Consider the following 24099-nt stretch of genomic DNA (forward strand, 5'->3'; position numbering starts at 1 on the left):
ACCACTGAGAAGAAATCAAACCTTACCTTTTAACTAGCCAAAAAACCAGGTATGGAAAGAGCACTCTTCAACTGGGCCCTTACAGACTTGTACATACAGACGTTAATCTTGTTAAGCCTTGAAACGCATACTCCAAATAGGCCTTTGCTGCCTTGCTGGCTCCCAATACACCTTTTGACCATAAACATCTGGGTATTTTATCTAGGCTGAATTTTGCAAGCAGTTTACTCTAAAGCCACTAATACATGCTATTGCAACGGGGCTCAACGGTGCCTATTAGGTGCTGGTCATGCTGAGCGAAGGTGTGGATTGTGGAGAAGTATTGCACCACGGGGAGCTATAGGAGACACTCTGCTGCTGGAAGGCAGAAAACCTCCTGGAGCTCTCAGGTGCACAGAGGAGTGCACTTGCTATTAAATTATTTCACAGGGAGAGGCCTATTACCTATGAAAGCTGATCCTGCTCTTAAAGGCTAGTGCAAAGGGACCATAACCCTCTTTGGGCGGAGACGACGTGTCCAGAGGAATCAGTCCCAGGGCTCCCAAGCAGCCAAGGACTACAACCATAATAGCTACTCGAGTGAAGTATGTTTGATGTGCAGTTTCCCATCCTGCAGAAACCTGCATCTGCCAAAGGACGGCCCAAAGAAATCAGTAGTTTAGCAGTTCAACAAAGAATTGTCCAGTTGCACCTGCACACACCAGCAGCTTGTAAGAGATTTGGAAATAGAGCCCAGTGAGAAATTTGCCCTGAGGACACGGTTCAGACATGCCCTCCTGGGAAGTAAACTGATTTAACACCATTTTGACCTACTGACTCGTGAATTTTGGAATAAGCCCCAAATCTACATTCTTATTCTCCTTTCATTTTGAAATTTCAGATATTAATTCAGGTGATGTTTCTAGATAGGTTAAAACAGATAAAATAGTTTGGACAACAAACTAAACCTCAGCGATACATCTGCAGCAATGGGACAGTTTGTGTTTTGGCACTCCTAGCTCCTGCAACTCTGTGATATGCGGAAGGTTTTCTTCAGGAAAGGCCTGCTGGTTTGTTGTTTCGTTTTAAAAAATGGAAGGGTACATTTCCTGAAAAAACAGGCAGTTTTTTAGTTTTCAGATGTGGGTACCTATGTTTGTTTATGACTTTTTATACCTGAATTTGGATGTATATTACCATTACAGTTGTACCAAAAATGTATAAAACCATCACATACTACATAAACCCGCCATAGACAGAGGCAGACGCATTACATTCCCCCATTCGAAGCTAACTGCTGTTGAGAGCAGAATAACTTCCAAAGATGATAAATCGGCAGATCCTAAATTATATTAATTAGGGCCTGCTTTGTAGTTAGACTATGCCCAAACTGCAATCAGAACGCAGCTAGCTAATCTGGCAAAACCACAGAAACACAGGTTTCCCCACTTCACAAACTTTACTACACGACACAACAGTCATCAGGTATTGACACCAAAGCCCCAGCTCTCATGAGCTTTGTTAGTCCTACTAGCCAAGCTAGTTAAAGTTTTTAGGTCAGCAATTAAAACTAGAAGTGCCGTTTCAATGTCCTGTTCAGTTCCACAGCACAACCAAGAGGATCAGATGCCATTCAATGAACCTACCAGTAAGGACAAGCGAGAAAGACCAGAAGTCCATAGGAGCCTTACGATAGTTTCTCGTGCAAGGCATGCACAGAAGTGTCAACAGGTCTGGAAAAATCCCTTCCTGCTGGTCTTGTTCTGGAGGCATACGAGGAGCTCATCGCTCCCTGGTCCTCGTTAAGCAGCAGGAACGTATGATACAATAAGTTTCCCCCACTCTTTTATTCTCCATCTCAGCATTTGGCCCTAGCTTCATCCACAAAGATGAGTTTCCATTTCCTTCAGAGCAAGAAAGGCTAGCAAGGATTCATCTGATTTTCCTCAAAATAAATAAAATAAAAATAACAAACAGAAGTGTGTGATGATCTGGCTGGGAGGCTGGTGGGTCTGAAACTGGGTGGAAGCCGTCACACTTCACAAGACCCACAATTACATGAACCATATTGAGCTGCTGAAGTTTAATACTTGAAACAGCAGAAGGGAAAATGATTTTTCAACTTCATTAGCTGTTACAGGACAGAAATGTACATGTTCCCTATGCTGGCATTGAGTTAATATGCCCTTACTTTTCAGGTCTCAGTTTTTCACCTTGGTTTTTCAACTGCTGTTTCATAGAGACCCAGACAGATCTTGAAGATTTGTAGGGCATGAGCTCACTATACGGTAGCTACAAGGCTTCGCCCTACCACCACCAGCCGGAGGGCTGAGTAACATTGCCCTGAGAGCTGGGGAAGCTCAGTGATACCTCTCCCTGGGGATGTATCAGCCCACACCGAACACAAAATTGGAGTGTGAATTTGGAAAATCAGAAAACAGGTACGCAGTTAAACATCTGAGCACACAGGCTAGTGACTGCAAAAAGTTAATCACTTTTCTTGTTCAAAGGCATATCCATTTCCTTGCACCATCTCCGACGCACCAAATTCCCTCTTTCTAACACAAAGCCATCATTTCTGGCTAGCTTTTACATTGCCCCAAAAGCACTGGCTAGCTTTGCTGGATCAGTCTGTCCATGTTTATCACAAAAGCTCCCGCTTAACTTTGGGAGGAAGAAAGAGAGTGAACGATATTCCCGGTATTTGGATTTGATGCTTTTGAATGAATTATCTCATAGATATTTTTTCCAGCCTCTCTCCTGAAGTTCCCTAGGTGTTGCCAGGCTGCTGCCCCCCACTTTTTCTTCCCCCGCCCCAAATGAGAACTGTGTTCTACTCTACATAAAATCAGCTCTGCAGAGCTGGATAAAAAATGTCACCTTAGGCACCTGAATTAATAGTTTGGTTATGTACTCTGTTAAGTCTTTACTATAGATCAGCATAAGTGTGCTAGACAGACAGTTCTTTAGAGCTAACATTTTGAAAAGGTGCCAAAGCCAATGTCCCTTTGAGATGTCACTGAATTATCCAGATTAAAAAAAAAACCAACACAACCCCCCAAAAAACCCCCCAAAACCCCAACAAAAACATAGAGATCTCCCCCCCCCCCCGCAGCTTTCCTCAGTGCCACTGGAAATACAAAAAGGTGGGAAAAAAGTTGGCAGGAATAAATACTTCCACGGAGTTTCTAAAGCTGCAATTAATGTTAATGAAGCTATACTTTATATGGCAAGGAGATATAGTATAAATTGGATAAGTAAGAAAAATGATCAGCCATTGTGCTCTTCCAGTATAGTACATCAGGGTATTGCCACTGTAAAGCTATCTTTATTTTAAACCATTAAATAAAACAATATAAATCTGCAAGCAGGTGTTTCTTGTTGTGGGAGTATTGAAAGTTGTAATGCAAACAACCTAATTTTAGCATCTATGTAGAGTGTGAAGTAAATTTACTGATCACTGATGCATTGAGCGCAGGGAGGACACAATCAGCGGGAGCTTCCAGCAAGATTATCCTATTAAAGCAGGAAGACTTCACGCGGCTGCTGAGGAAGTAGTTGAAAGCAGGTGATGGAAGTGGGGGTTTGCCGAGTAGGCACGGGCCCACTGTACATGTTAAGTTGTTGTTTTCTGCTCAGCCAAGCAGCAGAGAATTGATATGTTAGCAATGAAGTGCAATGACAATTAAATTGTAACTGACCTACATGTTACCATCATTATGCTTTCTCTTTTTTACTGCTTTCCCTCTTATTTAATCACACAGTATGGGGTTTTTATTAGGCTGTAATGTTAAAATCTTCATCCATTTAGCCATAAATGTTTGACTGGATATCTATCAGACTTCCTTGCACTATACAAACAAAACCATTTTGCTGAATCATTGTTGACTTGTTTGTGGCCTAATTTAATGAGTGTAATAACTTACATTACTATCCAGTTAACATTTAGGAGCCCAGAAAAGACCTGCTAGCATGCAGCAAGCTACTGTATACGTTTTCTATTCATATCACTCCTCTTTGCAGTAAATTTTATACAATAATATGCACTTCTTGCAATGCTGGCTTTGCTTTTCCTCAGCCCAGGTTGAGTTCTCCATAGCCAGGCTGCAACGCTAAAAATCAAGCGCCTCAAACTTTCGATGCAGTTTCAGCTTTCTAGGTATCGGGTAACTGCCTACGTAGCCATCAAAATATCAAGCAAGAAGTCTCAGCACATATTCATTACATCATGCGCACGCAAGAGGAGGAAAATACCAAAACAATTACTATTACTTAAGTAGAATAAGGTTTCTAAGTTAAATATAAAACTAGAGAAAGCTAAACCCACTTTGCCAGACCTTAGTTCAAGTCAGGTGAAACAAACGTTGCCGCTTTACAATACCAAGGGCAAAAACCATGTATTTGGGTTCGGCCCTACATAATTAGGAATTTAAGGATGCCTGTGAGCCCTGGGGAGCTCTCAGCAGGCTGCCGGCGCCCTGCAGGAGCGCATTCAGGCTGTGGGACGCTACGAAGCCATTGAACACCGGTGGTTTTGAGACATCTTCCTTTTTACTGTATTATCTTGAAAAAAAAAATTCCTTCTTGTCACTACCTACACTTTAAGCATTCATCTAGCATCTGACAGTCCTACGGACCAATTAAGTAACAAAATAAAGTCTCCATATTCATACACTAATTTAACACATACTTGGCAAGACAGAGGCATTTTCCTGCTTGCAAGGCCATATAACTCAAACACCAATACATAGAGAGGGTGACAATTTGTGAAGTGCAAGAGTAGAAATTTTCCATTTTCCACAAGGAAAAAAAAAAATTCATTTCAGTTTATCAAAGGGATATCACCGACTACGTTTTATTGCAGACATCCTTTGCTAGTTGCAATGGATCAAGCTGTACTATGGAATCACTACAAAGCCTCTATTGTAAAAGATATGCTGTACTAGGTAAATTCCAAAGAATGGAAAAATTTCAGTTGTCTCCCGAACATATTCAAACAACCCTCCTCTTGTCCACAGGAAAAACAAAAACCAAAACCACATTACAACAGACAAGAAAGATAATTTTGACTCAGTAAGCGTAAGCCTGACCATGCTGTCAAACTGCTCATGACCTCCACAAAGACATGTTTCAAGCTCTTTAGGCTTCTTAGGGCAAGTGAGGTTACTCCAAATATTTTTTTAAAGTATATTCAATGAAACCTTAGGAATTAATTCTGTTGCCTGTTACCTCCCCAGCTAAAATTGTCTTAACGCTTTTCCCTCTCACATTCCCCTGGTCTCTTTGTCCATAACACTGGATGAACTGAAAAGGGGGCAGGAAAACCACACTTTTTTAAAGGAATTAATAGATTGCAAATGTCTTGAAGAATGGCAAGTAACAGCAAAATCGCGTATTTCATGACCCTGTAAGAGTTTGAGCCTCGGGGTGGGGAATACAACAAGAAATCATGACTTCAAGATTTTGCAAATTAAAAAACAACGTTGTTGTAAATCTGCCCAATCTGTGCCCACCGCTGTCTGTGGAACACTTCGTCCACGGGCATCTTGACTATGAAACTTACTGTGCACTATTTTAGTACAAACTTTAATAAATACAGCAACGAAACCTCATTAGCGATAGTTATCAAATCAGTGTGTATTACCTTTGCCACTGATAGCATTTCATATGGAAACAAAGCCTTCTCAGGACACAACTCTCTGCCCTTTAGCAACCAGACATTCACACTGGTATTAAAAACAAGGATTCCCCAGGTTCTTCTTTAATCTCCTATATCCTTTGTGGTCAAATAACTTGGAAATACATCTTTGACAAACTCCTCCTCTGTATTAGATTGCATAGTTAGATGAGATACTCGTACTCATCACAGGATGGATACAGTGACGAAAAATTAGGTCCATGATGCAGAAAAGTCGTAAGCAGAGTATAACGTAGACTGGAAGAAGTTGTTTTCAGAAGAAAGTACATTTCGAGGGGCATGCTAATTCCTCATAACCAATGTTTAATTTAGGATTTTATTTTATTTAGCTCAGCCCTTCTTTTAGTTCTAGATCCCAACCTGCCTGTGCCATGACAATCCAGAGCTTCCTGCAAAACACATCCTGAGGTAGGCTCAAAAAAAAAAAAAAATCATGGAGCTTTTAAGGTCAGATTTATTACCACCTCATTGCAAAGTTTAGTATCAGGGGAGGTACAGATAATGAGCTACAATCTGGTTGGGAATGCCATTTGATTTGAGCAGCATACACTGAGCTGAGCAGAAACCGAAGACAGACTACTCAGACAGCAGGGAGCATTCACACGTGCGGGAGTTCCTTCAGCACCAGCCTGGAGCAACTGCAAGAATTTTTTTCCAAGGCACATATCAATGCTGTGAAGTGCTCAAACTTGGAATAGTCTGTAATATTACTGTGCTGCTTTTGGCTGGGACAGAGTTAATTTTCTTCACAGTAGCTAGTATGGGGCTGTGTTTTGGATTTGTGCTGGACACAGTGTTGATAACCCAGGGATGTTTTCGTTCCTGCTGAGCAGTGCTGACACAGAGTCAAGGCCTTTTCTGCTCCTCACCCCACCCCACCAGCGAGGAGGCTGGGGGGGCACAAGAAGCTGGGAGGGGACACAGCCAGGACAGCTGACCCCAGCTGACCAAAGGGACATTCCACACCATATGGTGTCATACTCAGTATATAAAGCTGGGGAAGGAGAAGGAAGGGGCGGATGTCTGGAGTGATGGCGTTTGTCTTCCCAAGTAGCCATTAGGCGTGATGGAGCCCTGCTTTCCTGGAGATGGCTGAACACCTGCCTGCCCATGGGAAGTAGTGAATTAATTCCTTGGTTTGCTTTGTCTGCATGCGTGGCTTTTGCTTTACTTACTAAACTGTCTTTATCTCAACCCACAAATTTTCTCACTTTTACTCTTCTGATTCTCCCCCCATCCCACTGGGGGGGGAGTGAGCGAGCGGCTGGGTGGGGCTTAGTTGCCGGCTGGGGTTAAACCATGACAATGACTTATTGGCTACAGAGCTTGATATCTGACTTTGCAATTTTAAATCTCTATTAACCACAAAAACTCACTTAAGCACATGAGACGTTGCATGCACGAATGTGCTTTAAGCTAAAGTGGTAGTAATCTCATACAGAGCATTTCAGTTGGCAGCTGTTCCAAGCCACCGTCTCATCAACCTCTATATGAACGGACTGAACACAAGGATTTTAAGTACTTTTTGGCAGGATGCTTTCCTAACTGTTACAGCCATGAAACTCTTTATATGGCAGTGACGTGGAGTTGCTGTATAAGTGAACTATACAGTTCATATTGGCTAAGATCGTGCAACAGGATCATCATTCCCAGTTCAGAGCCATCAGTGAAATTATATGGAAGTAGACAAAGGAGAAAAGCTCAGACATAACTGTCAGGGATGCTGGATGAACCACCAAAAAGGTGGTCTGGTAAACAGAGAAATGAGCTGGAACTACTAGATACCATGCCTACATGCAGGTCATTTGTTTTATTCTTGCATTCATATAAAAACAATTTATCTTTCTATATTATATACATCATTATGAGCACATGCAGCATAATACTGACTGTTTTCACGTGCAGGGCCACTTATTGACTGTAGCTATTCCTTGGCAGTGTACAAATACCCACACGATTTTGTCAGCACCTGTAGTCAGTGAAAAAGGGCTGCTTCACCTGATTTGAGAGCCTTACTGAAAGGGTAAACCCATCAGGTAGAATAAGACACCAGTACTGCATACTGAGGACATCTGTAAGCAGAAGCTTGCAGGGGACACACTAACGACGAATCTCAAGGTACGTCATGCAGAAAAGTTGAACCCTGCCAAACTCTGGCCACAGGGTTTTTGTCCACCCAACACTTGCTACATTTCAGTGGGAATAAAATACTGAACCCTATTTCCACACTCAGCACCTTCCGTTAAGCACTGCTGAGCCCTTCTCACCTTCTACTGTAAAAGGCCAAAGCTCCAATAATTATTTAAAATGTATACAATTGTCAAACCAAAAAGAATTGATACAGTATTTCTAATTGTTTCTCTAGAAATCACTAACATCATGTAATCGCGTTGAATACGGTAATTTTACAATAAGGCTATCAAAGGTATTAAAAAGTTCTATCACAACCTGAACTGCTCTGAATTTGGTTTCAATCATTCACAATTTTTCTGAACTTTTGGTTGGAGGTTTGTTGGGTTTTTTAGTTGAAAAACGTCTAAATATTTTATTTTTCTATGTTTATAAGGAAATATTTAAATTTTATTTCTGCATAAGTTCAAGTTAAACTGTAAGAAAATGAATACACCAAGAATTAAATCCATCGTTTTATTTTGGGTAGAACAAAACATTTCAGCTGCTCTAAAATCTATTTGTTGTCATCTTTCCATTGAACTATTAAGAAAGAAAAATGTTGTACATCAATCACGTAGAAGTCATTCATTCACCCCAAAAATTATTTCTATAACCATACGCAAAATACATTGACTGATTTTGCAGTAAGATGTCAACTGAACAGTTTCTCTTCCTTCCTCTATTTTTTCCTTGCCTTTTTTATATTTTGCTTTTCTTTAGGATTTTTCATTATGCTATTTAGAAAGAACCTCTCCCTTCTTCAAAACGGGTGTTCAAATGACACCTCTCTCTCTCTCTCTTGGGGTTTATGTTTCACCAGAATGACAACATTAAGTAGCAACTCTACTTAACTATTTTTAAGGCCCTGATCTATGTCAGTTATACAGTTATGATGGGAAGATTATTTCAAGTTTGAAATAGCCAAAGAGCTGTGAAATCACATATATGAATCAGCCAGGCTTAAAGACAAGTAGCAGCATCCTGTAAAAAGACTTTCTTTCCTTCACTCAGTCTGCTGTGCCAAAGAGTTAAAAATCAGAGACTGTCAGAGAGACCCTACATACCTCTTAAAACACCTCAAAAAATCCAGAAAAATGTACTAATCCCATCCTTGTTTCTCAATATTTAATTTAGGACAAATGATCACGTATGGGTTTGCCATTTTGTAAAACTTTTACCTGAATTTCTATATTCTTAGTGAATGTCATCAACTTCCAGTAAAATTTCTTTGAAACATAAATATTAAATAGCCAATATTTGATTATTATTTATATACATATCCAATATTTGATGATTATTTATCTTTTAGCCACTCGGTTTTACCAGAAAGTGAAGGGCTTTGGAGTTTGGGGTTTTTTTAAGCCTGTAGCATGAAATGCACTCTCTGCTTATTGATAACATAATATTGGTCTATGAAAGTCACATAACAAATCATTTAATTGCAGGAAAGGTTTTTGGAAAGATATCTGAATTCAATATATAGTTCTACTGGGTTTTAAAAACCTTTAAACATCTCGGTAATAGCAAAATGTGTAAATTGTCAGAGCGCTGTGTATTTCAAAGCATTACCAGAGCCATGATTATTAGTTTTATTTTGAATGGATAACAGCACACACCATGTGGCCCTGCAAGTCATGCTGAAGATTTCTATTATTAAATCCTGCAACCTTAAATATTTGATGTTTTTCCATTGGTATTTCTGACTCTCCTTATATTCCATTTGTAGGACTGAAAAATGGGTCTGGTAGTAAAAAATCTGATGAAATAAGCCTCTGACTCACAAGTTTTCTGCTTTTCTTCTCACTTTCTTTATTACCTTCTCAACGTGGCACGGAAAGCATGACCCATATATGTTGAGCACATTAAAATGTGATGCACGTTACTAATCCTGACATAACACTGGCAGCTTGGCATTTCTTACTCAACTCCACATGCCCAAATTAACACACCGAAAGGCAAAGGCACCAGCCAGCTTCGTCGCTCAGCTATCGGGTTTTGCGTCTGAGTCACCAGAAATATGCAAGACAAACTGGAGAAGCAATTCCTTTTGCAACTTGCCTTGGAGCAGGCACAGTCTAACAGGAAACAGCATCCTGTTTTCCCTTGGAAAAACAGCGGTGACTCGAGATAACTTTCAGGCTATGGCTCAGACAACTGAAAAACAGAATTCCCCAATGCACAGGACTCGGCCCCACGGAATCCAGCAGGAAATGAAGGTAATATTCATAATAGAATATAGTTTTCTGCAACTTCCTGAACGGAGGATCTGCAAAATCTCCAAAAAAAAAAAAATCCCAAGTTATTCTTTAAAACTTTAGTCACTGCCGCTCATTACGCTGCTGTTCATGCTGTATAGAAAGCCTTGGGTGCAGAACTGAGGCAGCCAAACTGGGAGTCACACTGCGACCCAGGGAAAAAACTAAAAGCTTTTATGCTGGATGAACATACAAAAGCTGGATGAGGAAGTTAATCCTTGGGGTTTAAAAAAAATGAAAATTGTCTCCCAGATCCCATGATCTTGAGAACAGAGAATGAACTCCGAGAGCACACAAGTCCCTCCCTCACCCCGCTCCACCGCCGCCCCACCGTGCTGTGCAGAGCCCGGTTATGCCAAATTTAAAACATTACGCCTTCCTCCGCTCTAGGTAAGCATCACTCTGTTAAATTCAAGAGTCTGCCACACGTCTTCCTCTTGGCAATTCAGAATTCATCCCTAGCATACATTCTTCACAAGTTCCCTTTATGTTTTCTAGGAACAGGGTTCCTCCAGAAAACACGCTTGCTGGACATCACTCACAGGCCCGAGCACGTTACCCAAGCCGTTTAATTACCACATCCTCCATTTTGACAATATTGCCCTTCTGGTACTATCAATTTCTCTGTGAAGCGGTTTTATTCCGGTACTACAGTTTAAATAACCTAAGCTACTTCAAAACATCTTTTATGTTAGTAGGACAAGGCAGGTTTAGAATTAACTCTGAAATTCTCTTGTTAGCACAGCTAAACTGTGTGAAATTTATCCATGCTATATGTCTGAATGAATGTATACAATTTCCAAAGTGTTGCTCCCTTCCTTTGGTGAAGCTTCTTCCCTAACTCTACAAATTTACTTTAATTATTTAATCAGTTTGGCTGAAATTCACAAAGCATTAAATTGTTAGTTGTTACTTAACATTCCTTATAAATTGCGTTTATTAATTTCAGGAAGGAGACTTGCCATTGCTACAGTAATTTAAATTAGTACCACATGGCTACAGGCTGCCACTAAATAATTCTTTGGGGCAAAATCAGTTCTTTAAAGATCTTTAAATGACACTAGAGATAAGCTAACCAAATTTTTGCCCAGGAAGTTACAATTTATCAAAAATGTAATAAACCATGGACGAAATAGTCATTGTAAGCAGCACATAATGTGGTCCATGAAATGACATTTTCGCATCTCACTATGGTCATACTGAAGTTTGCTGACAGTGCAGGGTAATGCTCCATTGATATTTAACAGTCCCCATCTACATGGTACTTGGTGATACTGTAACTTTATACACTCCAGTCCATTCTCTCACCGGCACTAAATCAGTCAACTTCGACATACAACGTTGTTCCATTTTCTTTGCTTAATTTTAAAGCTGTAGATGTTTTAAACTTCCCAATATTATTAACTTTGAAAGCAACTGGGGAAAAGAATCACTTCCCTTCCCAATTCTCCCTGCACTTCTCGGATACCTGCACGTGCACACCCTCGTGATAAACCTCGGCATGCTTCTGATCACGAGGAAAATTATGGTCTCTGCTGGTGATCGCCAGGCAGCACTAGCTGTACAAATTTAACAACTGGAGACTCTTTAACCTTGATGTAGTATAGACAAGAGTACATCAGCACCTCCTATAGGAAAATCTGGATGAACACCACATATAAAATAACAAAATAAATGTATAAAATAATAGATTCATCTTCCTGCAGCTAAAGATAAATATTAAATAATCCTATCTGCTTCTGGCTGAAAATTAATTTCTTCTAAGGCAAATAGTGTAATACGTATATGCGTTTCAATTCCCATTTGGCAAAAAGCCTATTTTCAGTATGCAGTACATAGACTTTTGAAATACTAGAACTGTGTTCATCACAGACACACTTAAACAAATAACATTTTCTTCCTTCGGGTACCAATTCACTGTGGTCTAATAAAATATATATATATATATATTTTAGAGCATCAGTATTCCCACCAAATCCAGATATCCAGGCTAAAAGCAAAGCTTTTTTTTTTTTAACCTTCCCTTTTCTTCTTTGCAATATAATAGGTTGCATCAGAAACACTGAGTACCATTACTTTAAAATGGCCACAGAGGTACATCTACATAACATTATGCAGTGCCATGCAGAGGTATTTGAGAGCTAGCTCTGAAAAAGCTACCCCGAGCGCCAAGTATAGTCTAGTCGTTGTGCCACAACACTTAGCCTAAGCGTTCCTTCTGGTAGCAAAGCTAGTTCATTCAGAACAAGTTCAGATCTCTCTGCACAGAAATGCATTATGCTATTTAGGCATAATTAAAGTGCTAGATTTACAAGAGTATCATGCACCTTAACGAGATAGATTTTTCACGTGCATTTATGTACTTATGCCCAATATATTTAATTACTCCAGAAAACCCCTCCAGGATGGTTATCTTTAGGCATCTAAGCACCTCTGCAAAACGGGACCAAAGTTGACTGTCCATTTTTGTAGCCTTGTGTACGTAACAATGAGAAATTTATATATTTAAAGATTAAGCTGTAGATGCAGCATTCCCAATTAATTCATTACTTGAGGAAGGATGGGAGAGCAAACACAGAGTGCCCCGAACCAAAAGCCTGAGACCTCCCTCTCGCTGTCTTGGCTCGGACATGAACATCTCCATTGCCCAGCGCCTTTGTCATTTCCCCTGCTGCAAAGTGCTCAGAAAATGCCACTCCGCGAGAACGGCTTCATTGTACACTAATCTTTTCTCTTCCTGCGCTAGCATGCATGACTTGCCAGGTGAAGTATTTTGACAGAAAGCCTGGGGTGGCATGACATTTTGCAGCATTGTCAGCTTCCTGGTAATACGCATTCTTCTCTACCCCTTCCCCACCAAAATCCCCTTTCTCCTGTTTCAGAAACACCATCCGATGGCCTCTTGCACCATCCTCCACATACCTTCTTTCCCATGGCATATTTTAAGCATACTGTATCCTCTCTCGGCTATTTTAAAAATTCCCTTCCCATGCTTGGAGCCCTCGGAAGTAATGGGTGAAGTTGCTCATTACCCAAGGTTGGAGAGCCTGCATATCTTTCCAGACCCAAATATCCTTGCCCATGCAAGCACATGAATTTACCGGTTTCCTGGCATATTCTTCATTCTAGACTGTTTTGTGGTCCAGCCTGGGCTCTGAGGGGAAGTTTGTTGCACAGAATTTTTTCTCTGAAAACTTTTTGAGATATCTTCATCTCAGTATCTTACCCGGGACCTATTTGGTAGTATACAAACTAGCTGCTCTGATGCAGGATGCACAGATAAGATATTAGACCTAGCTACCATGGTGATTGATGTTCTAAAAATATCCAAGTCAGCTGTACTGACAGATGGGTTAAATATATGGCTGCACTATACCTGGATTGCAATCTGTTAGGATGAGGATGCAGATAAGGACCAGTGAGTGTAATTCACTTTAGAAAGTTAAAAGAAGAATAAAAATGCACAAAAAAGTATGCATAAAACCAACATTATGAAACTCTATTGGTCTCATATGTTAAGAAGGCATCTTTTTTATTTTGTATCTTTCTGGTACGGCAACTATATCTGGTACAGTTATGTACATGAGGAGATGACAAATATGTAGATTACGGCGATAAGGAGAAGAAGGGATCCAGTTCTTAGCAAATGTAACATGACAGAAAGCATTTGTTGCTGCTACTGAAATGTGTGTATCCAAGCATTCTGTGAAGTCTAATGTGATCTTAGGCTGCCTGCTGCCTTGGAAACTAGTGGTCAGATACTCTCAGCAGTGGGCATAACCAGCTAGAACATTTTGATTAGATGAAATTTCATGGAACTGAAATATTTCACACACTGGTTTCAGTGAATTTCTCTCAAGGACTGAAAGAGAGAGAGCACTCACTGCAAAAAAACCCGTATCCTGGTGGTTTGGACACCAGGATGTTGAAGCTCTAGATTCAAATCCCTGCTGGACCAAGCGATCTGGAATTAAATCAACTGCACTTGAAGCCAACAACAGGCTATCCAGGCTGCTAACAAAGAAGAAAGTCAAAAGATTTAACTTTCAGCTATTAAAAAAAAAAAAAAAAAGATGACATGCTTACTTTTCAATGTTGTATGACTCTCTTCATTGCAACCCTGAAGCCTTGAGAATTCAAGTAAAATTTGCCCATTTGCCCAGAAGCAAAGCACTCAGGTTACAAAAGCTACCTGTACAGAGCGTTTCAGACAAAGGGTGGTTTACAAGGGATCTAAAACTACTGAAACATTGGGTAACGAGGGTTTCACTTCCTAATAATCTTGCTTTGGAGAAGCAGAAATTAGTTTTCCTCAGATACAATTTTAAGGTTACGAGGCTGAATAAAGAGTATTGTTATTGTAGGGACAATAGAATCAAATTACCAAGGAGAAAATGTATTAGTATCGTTAGGTGTATTTCCACGTGTCCTACCTCTGCAGCATAAGAACTGGAGTTCAGAAAGAAAGCGTGGTGGATGGGACAGCTGCGAAATACTGCCAGATATTGCTTTCCATCCAGCCAGCAAGGCCAGACCTTGAAATGAGTACGTACATTGGGTGTGGACTTTCTACACACATCTATAAATCTAAACAGCCCTTTACAAAATGCGAAAGGCAATTTAGCTTTTGGCATACACTGTGATTAGAGAATGGCACACTTTGCAAATGCCCCTTTCAACGCACACAGCGGCCACTGCAGCTCCCTCATCCCGGTACTGTGAAGCGCCACAGCCAGGATCCCGGCAATGGGTCAAATTGGAATTGCGATGGCAAGATCCTGCAAATCGCCTGTGACTCCCCATTAAATTAATGCTCTTTATTAAAACTGTCTTTTCAATCACTCACATTTCTTTGCATCCAGATATGAACATTCCTGAGATTTTTCAAGGTCAGCTGTGCACGTGGATGTCCCTTTCTCCTTTTTCAAAAACACTGAAATGACTTCTATTTTTGTCTTTGGGCTTAGAGCAAAGCTGCCCTTTGAAGGTACCAGGTGGGTCACACTTCCCAATAACAGTCATTAGGAGGTATGCCTAGGATTTTGATTTCAGCATATTTGTATGGAAATCATCCTTTTGTTGTCATTATACTCCTTATAGATCATTTCAATATGAGGCTCATAAAACCAAGTGATTCTAAAAAATAAGTAAATACAGATGCATTTCTGCAAAAAATGCTATGCGCAACAAGAAATGCTGTTATTACTCGGTGTTCTCCAAGGGCTATGGTCAGTGCCGGGGAGGCTTCCCACCTCCTCCTCCTTTTGTAGCAATCGTGTTTTTACAATTTCAAATTTAATACTTTTTCTAATATATTATACGTTACCTCCCATGTATTTAAACTGTACTTAAAAGCATGCTAAGAACTGGTAATTCTTTAATGGTTGTTCACTTACAAGCGATTGTGGGTCATTACACAATCATTTAAAGGGCATTAATGAGAACCATTTAATGGTTTTAGTAGAATATCATTGTAAGGGACAGGGGAAAAGTTACTGGCTGTAAATTTTTATGACCATTTCTTACAAAACGTATTACTTTAAAGATTTATGTATGTAACAATGAGTACAATAAAAGCCATGCTAAAAATAATTTGAAATCAAAGTAATGCATATAGATAAGGTCCTACTTGCTGCAGTTTTGCATGCAGTCAGTAAGATTTTCTTTCTTTTCTTCTAGATACCTTAGTACTTGCAGTGCAGCTTCAGATCTCCTTTATGAAAAGTCACAGCACAAAAAAAATTGCTCAGGTCTACATTTTAACAAAGCATAAATTGTCCTTTACAGTCTATATTTTATTTTTACTTTTCACTCATTGTTTTGCATATAAAGTCAGTATTTTTTCAGTTTTTCCTCAGATACAGCACAATAAGACAGCTTTTAACCAGAATGTAAGGAGAATTACTTTTATAAAGCATCTTGAACTGTACATTGGGTTGGCTTTTTATAAATGGAAAATAAAGGAGAACTCTGCATGCCAAAATTAAAAGGTTGACTATTTCCCCACAGGGAAATTCTTTATTACTATAGTAGACCAGAGCATACCTTCAAAACTACAGAAACTTATTTTGAAAACTATTCATGTGGACGCATTAACCTTATTAAAGTGCTTTAATAACAAAACAGTCATCATATTATGCCTGGTTTTGTCCATTTGCGATTCGCATGGAATACATAATGAGGAAGACAATGCCCTTTTTTTCCCCAGTATTCTTGCATAAGTAGGAGAATATTTCTAATTAAAAGGCAGAGTTAGTACAGCACATGAATTGAACTGAACCATATCTCTGGAAATGCTGATATTTTTACTGTTTGCATTAAGTAAGGACTGTATTTCTCTCTGAATCTGGCCCAATACCCATTACCAATAAGATTAAGATTTAAGATAACTTGGTCAAAAGATGGTGAATTATAACTTTTAATTAAAATGTAGAAAATAGTTTCTTTAAAATAAACATGGTAATACTTTCAAGATCATTAATTTTTTATGTAACAAACAGCAAAACCAACCTGAATATTTTAAAGTGTGACATCGTAGAGCCAAGGAAAGGGGATTTTTTTAAAACTTCTCCATGCAACAAAAGCAAGCAATGCAGTTAATCTGCAGCTTTTTTGTCTTTGGAAACACTGCTATTCTTTCATGATGAGTTTTAGCCTTATACTACCTCTCCAAAATTCAGTTTAAATTCTAATTGAGATGACATAGATATCAGGGTGAGTAACAGGGAGGTTGGTTATTATTACTATGCTTTCTCCACTTACTATTTTACTGTTTTGTTCCTATTTTGAAATTACTGAAGAAATTCAGGAGGTAGACTGATCTGATTTGCTTCTGTGTTTCAAATTCTGTACAAAGAAATGTTACTAATGATTAACATTATATGAAATGGTGACTGTGTCACATTTACTACAGATCAACATTTTATGGACTTCTTGGTAATACTTATTGTTGTGTATCCTTTTATTTATTTTAGTTGCCAGAATTCTGCTTAATACAAGAGCAGAATGTAACTAGTTTTATTTAAATATTATGAAATATTGGGAGGGAAACATAGGGCCCATGGAAGTTGGGAAATAAAGTCATAAGACAGATGAGAGAAATCCAGTGAAAACTCCCATGCAATTCAGCGAGATTTCACTGTATGTGGCAGAAGACACACCTATACACCCCAGCCTCTAACTGCCATGTTATTCTGTTTCTTGAAATCTCGCGAACAAAAATCATCACCTACACCTGACTATAGCATGGCCATAATATAGGGACTAATGGGAATGGGCTGAGATCAAATCCATTTTTACCTGCAACCTGAACTGGGATTTAAAATCTGAATTTCTGAAACAAAAGGGCAATACACTAAAATCAATGGACCACTTCATTCTCTGGTTTTGTGATCCCTCTCATTACTTGCATTTTTCAACTCTCTCCCGTTTTATTTTTCACTGGATATTAATCACTGCTAACTATATTTTCCCATACCAATTCTTCACCTCATCAGAAAACAACACCTGCACTCAGAGCACAAAATTAAGAGATTCATAAAAATCAAGGAATGAAATGGCACATTGGTTTACTGTGTCAGTCTTTCACCTCTAGGAATACAGGACTGTGAAAGAGGAAGGGGGAAAAAAAAGGAGGTAAAGAGAGACAAGAAGCAGAAATTTAAATAAAGAGAATAACAGGGACACAGACAGGAAGAGAGGAGGGGAGAAGAGGATGAAGATGCATGAACATAACTGAAAAAGGAAAAAGAAAAAGCAAATGTTGGGTGGATGAAAGATTAAGAATTACATAACATTATTTTCTTTATACACCTCCACACATTTGCATGTGCTACAGCACACACTCAAATGAAGAGAAAGGTGAAGGCAAAGCACCAAATTTGTTCATTTTTTCCTATAACCCTCTGAAAAAAAAGAAAAGGAAATTAAATGCCATAAATATATTCAAACATTAAAGATTTGATTTACTGTAAGAAAAGCAAATAAATTGTGAGTAACAATTTGAGGTTGCAGAGGTCTCCAAACACTACATTCTTTTTATTTGTCATGTGTGCTGCAGTATCTAGATTCACTGAGGTAGATTCAGAACAGAGATTCTGCCTAGTTTTTCAAGATATTTTGCTTGCGTTGGGCTCTCCCCTCCCTTAATCAAACACTAACAACGTGGACTGCACAGGCACCTTTGTAATTACAATACTGGGAGCCCACAATACAATATGGTATGTTGCAAAACAATTCGGTACGTTGCAATTATTGACTTCACACACACACACAGAAGACTGACCCTTCTTCAGAGCTTTTTGAATTTAATAGTGTTTACTGATGATCCTTTGGCTACTCATACAAATACAGACCTTGAGGTGGGCAGTATCCTAAAAATGCTGTATCATGGTACGCAATGAAAAGGAGAAGCTGTTCATGCATAAAATACACCTTACCTTAAAAATATTTTAGTCCAGTGGGAAAACTCCTACTGTTCATATATATACATAGACACACCCACGGCTTTAATTCATTACCGTCTCCCTAAAATTGTTTCAAATAGCCATTATATTCAAGAAAGCTGTCTAAAGTCCCGAGTTTCCTCTTCTGGCTTTGCAGAAACAGTTAACTGAGAATGGATGGAAAATGAAAAAAGTATGGAATTCAAAGATAATTAATTTGCTATATATTTTCAAGGTATCAGGGTTTAAAAAGATCCGTGAATGACAGAAAAATGAAAAATAGCAGTTAAAGCAGCTGACAATACCCACTGCACAAAAACTGAGGAGTAATTGCACAGAACCCGGGAAAGCTAGAGCGACATTTAAGCACTGTAGATCAGTTTAGCTCCACCAATCTGATCCATGATATCTTAAATGCAGCGTCTTGGAAGAGTGGTTTGGGATAAACGGTGACTTGGAGATTGTCATGGTAGAACTGTAGGTGCACATCCAAACCCAGCCGTCCAAATGTGTGTGGCCAAGGCTTGACATGGAAAAGTAAGAGAGTGTTGGATGAGGAAAGCATTTCCTGAGAGGTACTCTTTGTGGGTACCATTGCTTGAGAAGTACAATGCAGCTACAAACCACACACATCAGTCCTCATGCTGTAGGGAAAGCCTTTGACTTTTTCCTCCCATTTCCTAAATTGGAGACAGCATCTTTCAGTATTAATTGTAAAGACATTTGAATTTAGCACTGCGCAGCTCGTGGAGCCGAGCACAAGACAGCAAGGTTAGTAGCCCTGCTCTGCCAGGTTAGAAAAGGGTGCTTTTCTGTGTGATCACAACTTCATTTCTCTGTCTGGCTCTGGATTTCAGACATGCAAAATACCCTGCGCAGAAATATATTTTTCTGCAGAAAACACACAACTCGAGCTGTTAATATCTGATCTACAGGGTCACTTGAAAGACAGAAGGGGCATTTACTGCACCCAAGAAGACTCAGGGATACTACATCAGGGCATGCTGCTGATCAATAAAAACTATTTTAAGATACAACAGCAATGAAAGACAGTTAGAAATGGCTTATTAAATATTATTATATTACAGACCGCAAAATTTCCATGGTGGGGAACTCATTATATAAATGGAAAGAGAGCCTACCACACACTGGTGTCTAGGCTGTCTCTGGCTTCTAGCTGTAACCAGAATCCAGGAATAGCTGTCACAGTACCCAGGGGCCCCGGTCACCATCATTGTTCTGGTGTGCTAACTTCTTTTGGAAGAAAAGTCATAGTGACTTCTCAGAGAAGCTTACAAGCTAAGAAGTTAGGAAGGTGAGGGACTTTTGAGTGGTAGTGTATTCCAATAATCCATTCGACAGGCATACAGCCATCAGGGTGCATATAGTGATCAAAACAGGTCTTTAGAAGCGTCTGCATGAAAATCTAGAAGGACAGGTCGGAAAGATCCCTGCATTTTGCTCTTTTTTCCAACGCTATCTGCAGACATTGCTGGTATATCGCTCTGAAGTTCTGGTATAACATACCTGCACAAAAAAGTCTATTCTGACCTGTGCGCATCTATGCGTGGATAATTTCATCACACTGACATGTCAGCTTTCTCTGGGCATTCTTCTGCCTACCATACCTCTGGGCACGTGCACAGGAGAAAAGTACCAAAGTATGGTTTATAGTAAAACTTTGGGGTTTGTGACTGGGGCACATGAGTAGCTTTTCTGTGAATCACTCAGAGTCAGCCCTGTAAGCTCCACCTGAAGGTGCAATCATGGTAGACCCGATGTGCTAAATTATTTTTTATGAATCTAGGAGCACGTTCTTAAGCTAACTATGGTGCAAGCAGTGCACTCTACGGAACAAGTCGGGAAGCAGAAACTCCCCAGCTTCAATTCCTGCCCAAGTGCTACTGACTCCCTGAATGATTTACCTCTTTGCTTTAGATTCCCCATGTGTAATTGGAGAATAACAACACTTACCTACTTCACAGCAAGACTCTTGTGAGAACTAATTAATGTTTGTTGCCAAACACTTTGAATTTGTAAAATGTCATTTAAGTGATAAGTATTATTGCCGTTATCGTCAGTGTTGTCCTGGGTACCACAGATACCTAAAGCTGGCTGCTGTAAGAGCTACTTAATACGTTAAGAACAACACACAAAATAGTGGGAAAAGCATCAAATCCTTTTCATTTTCTTAGGAACACCAAGTGCTTAAAAAAAAAAAAAAAGTGGTTGACAAACATTTGCTCGCCTTACAGATTTCTTTGTTAGGGTCGGTATTTTCTGTCACGCTCGCTCTGACTGGGTAGTGCCTTTTCCCCCAAGTAGCTGCTCCGACTGGTTCTCAGTGGGACCCATTGTGTAATGGCAGTGGAACCTGCTACACCGGGAGCCAGCTGAAATGGAGATGTTGCATATGTGCAGTTTAATAAGTCTATTTTTTCCTAGCTTCGCTTCCTGTGGAACCTCATTTCCCTTTTTAATTTCGTTTTCCCTTTCTAGACAGCAAAGGTAAGGTCATTAGCCAATGATGTAATATGCTAGTCAGTAACGTGCTGGAAAGTGTACCTCATATGATAATAACTATATTTAGTTATAAAATTTCAACATGAATTATATTTAAAAATCTATTTGTATAATTCCTTCTGTTGATAAATTACAAACTATTATTTAAGTATTCGTACTGGTTGGAAAAAAAAAAGTCAAGTCTTAAATCATGTCCAAAAGGTAAGGATATGATTCTGCACATGAGGAGTGAGACCCTGAAGGTTTATTCCCTTCTGAAAGGCACGGATTCCAAGAAAACCCTGTTAGCTATAACCCTGGGACAGATGAAAGTCCAGTTTGGACCTTGTACCCTACCAACTCAGTATGCTCTGCAAAAATTAAATAGCAGCACCAAGGACTCTGGTTCTCTGGTAATTTTTTCCTCATTAACCTGAGGTTCTGGGGAATCAGCTCCAGTCAGGAAGATATTTACACCCAGATCAATGGGAAATGAGACTACCCAACACGGATTGTGTTCTGCACAATATTTTAGTGTCCCAATCCTATTAAGTGCTATGAGATTTATACCATGAAGATCATGTACCATGCTATAATTTACATTTAAAAAGTTGGCTTGCAGCTGCTTACCCTTGGCCTGTTCTTCCATTATATCCAAATTAATAATGTCTATAACCTGGGCTTTCCTATGCTAAAGAAAATGAAAGAACAGGGGTTGGGATGGAAATAATGACAACAACAAAATCAACACCAAATGACAAGATTTCTGAACTGTTGTAACATATTTGAAAAAAATCTGGCTTAACACATCTATGATACTGTGTGTCAAAGACTGTCAATGTACTTTTCATATTTTTGACTTCTCAAATAAGTTCCTCAGCAAGAGATCATTATGGCAGCTCACAGTACGCAAACTATAGAGGGCTCCAATAAGATCTTCTCTGTTCAACCTCCAGTGATACTGCAAAGCATAGATAAAAGTGTAAATAAATAAATAGATAGGTAGATAAGATATCAGGGTACAAATCACAGAGATAAAGGTAAAACTTGAGAAAACAGCCCATGTAAATATAAAGTGAAGGATATCTTCACTTTAGACACTGTAAACTGAAGGAAAAAGTATCATTCCTTAATACAGGTTTAAAATACTCCAATTTAGATTACAGAAGAGAACTACATGCACAAGAAGCAGCACCGTATATTTTTGCTTTAATGTAATGATGGTGAGGGCTTTCAAATTGATAGCCAGGAAAGCATCTGTCCCCAGAGCAAACAAGAGCCGAGCATAACACAAGTAACAGCAGTGCAGGTCATGGTACCAGTCTGCAAACGAGCATCAGCCCAAGCAAAATGGATTGCCAAATCCCCAAAGTACAGTTCCGTTTGCACTGTCATTCATTCAACTGCTGACTCTGCTAACATTGCTGGGGAAAAAGGGAGGGGGGCAATAAGTAACATGAAGTATTAGAAAACCTACTACCAAACCCACCTGAAGCAGATACATTTCTGCTGTGAAACCAGGTTGAGACCAATAGCACATCACACAGAAGACACAAGGGGTGTGTGAACGAACGTTGAATTGACTTGAAATAGAAGGAATTGCACCACAGAAGTGGGTACAGGTCATTCAGCACCCAACGCGGAGAACCGATAGCAGTGAGGTACATGTAAACTATATCTCTACCCCATGAGTCGAATTCAAGTTCCCTGCCATTATATGGATTTTTCTTTCCAAGTAATAGACTACACAATGGGACTGAAGGATCCAGAAAGACAAAGAGCATCACGGAATGTAAACTACTGAGCCAAACTACCCAAGGTGGGCACAAAAGGTGTTTCTTCTATTTCTGCTTCCGAAGGGGATAATAAAAAGCTGGAGCGGAAGCAGAGTTGATGCATAGGGGCTGACAGGAGCTTAAAAACGCACTGAAGACCAGAGAGTGAGCAGGAGCAAGAACAGGAGCGGTAGAAAGGGACAAGGGTTGTGTTAAACATATAGTGCCCTTACAAGAAAGTATGCCTCATCCCCCTCTAGTAGTAAGTGCACCAAACCCCATCCTTTACTTACTGTATATGCACATATCTTTGACCTATATTTTGAGAGCCATTAAGAATCCAGAATAAGGACAAATAAAAATGAGGAGAGGTTGTTTTTTTTTTTGGTTGGTGGTGTTTTTCGTCCTCTTCTCTTTCGTGTTAAATAGCACAGCCTCAAGCCATTCCTTACAGTTGCAAGCGTGTTCAAATGAGACCTTCAAAGACTGGAGGCTGAACTCTCCAGGGTGGACTCTCTGGTAATCATTAGGCTAAGCATAAATATAAAATTGCTGTAAACAACAAACTTATATAAAAGAGAATGTTAAATATCATGCCACCAAGTCAACAGGAAACTGAAGCTATCTTATACACAAGTCATGGTCATGATGCACACTGTGTTCACATCAAAATATAACTTGGTTTCCTTCTGTTTATTCTTCTTTTCTGCTTATTACTTTGTGTGACAATGAAAGCCAGTAGGGGAAGAAGAGAAGCAAAAATAAGACAGTTGTGGTAAGAACAATACTTTCAACTGCCTTTTGCCCTCCTAACAGCATCAGGAAGACAAAGAAAATAATATACGCTGCAAGTTGATGAAGTAAAAAAGGAGCTGAGAACTCCAAGAGAGCACAATCCAGAAACAGCAGATTTTGTATTAAACAATCACTGTATTCGTTTTTAAAGATGGAGCTTTTTCTCGTGCTAAAGAATCTCAGAATCAGAATCACAGAATCATATAGGTTGGAAAAGACCTTTAAGATCATCGAGTCCAACCATAAACCTAACACTGCCAAAAACCATCACTACACCATGTCTCTAAGTACCTCATCCAAACGTCCTTTAAATACCTCCAGGGATGGCGACTCAACCACTTCCCTGGGCAGTCTGTTCCAATGCTTGATAACCCTCTCGGTGAAGAAAAATTTCCTAATATCCAGTCTAAACCTCCCCTGGCGCAACTTGAGGCCATTTCCTCTTGTCCTATCACTTGTTACCTGGGAGAAGAGACCGA

Source organism: Mycteria americana, chromosome 3, assembly GCF_035582795.1.
Source record: "Mycteria americana isolate JAX WOST 10 ecotype Jacksonville Zoo and Gardens chromosome 3, USCA_MyAme_1.0, whole genome shotgun sequence".
In the NCBI taxonomy this organism is placed as follows: Eukaryota; Metazoa; Chordata; class Aves; order Ciconiiformes; family Ciconiidae; genus Mycteria; species Mycteria americana.